Genomic DNA, 1,275 nt, shown 5'->3' with positions numbered 1-1,275 from the left:
GGACGAGCACGTCGCGTTGCCCCCTGCCCACGACACCCGCTGCCGCACGCATATCCATCATCCGCGTCGTGCGCCACACTAGGCCTGGCCAAGCGTCGGGCTGCGCAAGCCACGTTGCCCCTCGCGGGGGCGCACAGGCCGCCCGCCGATCCCACGTCGTGCTCGGACTTGGGATGATCCCCCTAGTCCTGGGCCGAGCACAAGGTGTTGCCCCGAGCGTGTGCCCAAGGCACAACTCCACCACGCCATGCTCCCTAGGTGGTGCCTAGGTGGGCCGTGCACGGACGTGTTTCCCTTCTTGTTGGTCCTTCGGTGATCGGGGTTCGCAGCAGCCAGACGCCCGTGCTCGACCTTGGACCCGGGGCGGGGGACCCCGGCGGCACACCACAACCACAACGTGCTTGCTAGTGTGCCTAGGGGATGGCAAGGCAACGTGCATCTTGCTGGCATTGCGCCCAGCAAGCCTTTGGGCAACTCGAGTTTCAGCAGCACGACACCCCTCCCCACTATAATAGGCTGCCGAGCCATTACCAAAGTGCCACGGGTAGACGTCCTTTTCCTTGAGGAGACATACTCAAGGAAAGTGCTCTAGAGGTCGAATTTTGACGCCGTTTTTTGCAACAACCTCTAGAAAAATAAGATCTTTCCATCCTCCAAATTTGGTGAATTTACACCGTGCCGATTTTTTTTGACGATTTTTTTACCGCCCGGAATGCCGGAAATTCAAAAAAAATGAAAAACGGAGCAAACCTGCAATTTTTGACCTGGATTTTTTTGTGCAGCCTTCACATAATATTACCAAGGTTCCCTCAAAATTTCACGAAAAATGCACGAGCCAATTCTGAGATATGAAAATTTGGCTCCTCCGTTGCAACGCTCCGAGCCATCGTTGCAACGGCGGGTGCCTCCGTGGGGGGCGGGGGAGCCCGGCGGCACACCACAACCACAACGTGCTTGCTAGTGTGCCTAGGGGATGGCAAGGCAACGTGCATCTTGCTGGCATTGCGCCCAGCAAGCCTTTGGGCAACTCGAGTTTCAGCATCACGACACCCCTCCCCCCTATAATAGGCTGCCGAGCCATTACCAAAGTGCCACGGGTAGACGTCCTTTTCCGTGAGGAGACATACTAAAGGAAAGTGCTCTAGAGGTCGAATTTTGACGCCGTTTTTTGCAACAACCTCTAGAAAAATAAGATCTTTCCATCCTCCAAATTTGGTGAATTTACACCGTGCCGATTTTTTTTGACGATTTTTTTACCGCCCGGAATGCCGGAAA

The sequence above is a fragment of the Arachis ipaensis genome, chromosome B7 (genome assembly GCF_059453495.1).
Source record: "Arachis ipaensis isolate K30076 ecotype BB chromosome B7, ASM5945349v1, whole genome shotgun sequence".
NCBI classification, from domain to species: Eukaryota; Viridiplantae; Streptophyta; class Magnoliopsida; order Fabales; family Fabaceae; genus Arachis; species Arachis ipaensis.
This window is presented reverse-complemented; position numbering follows the sequence as displayed.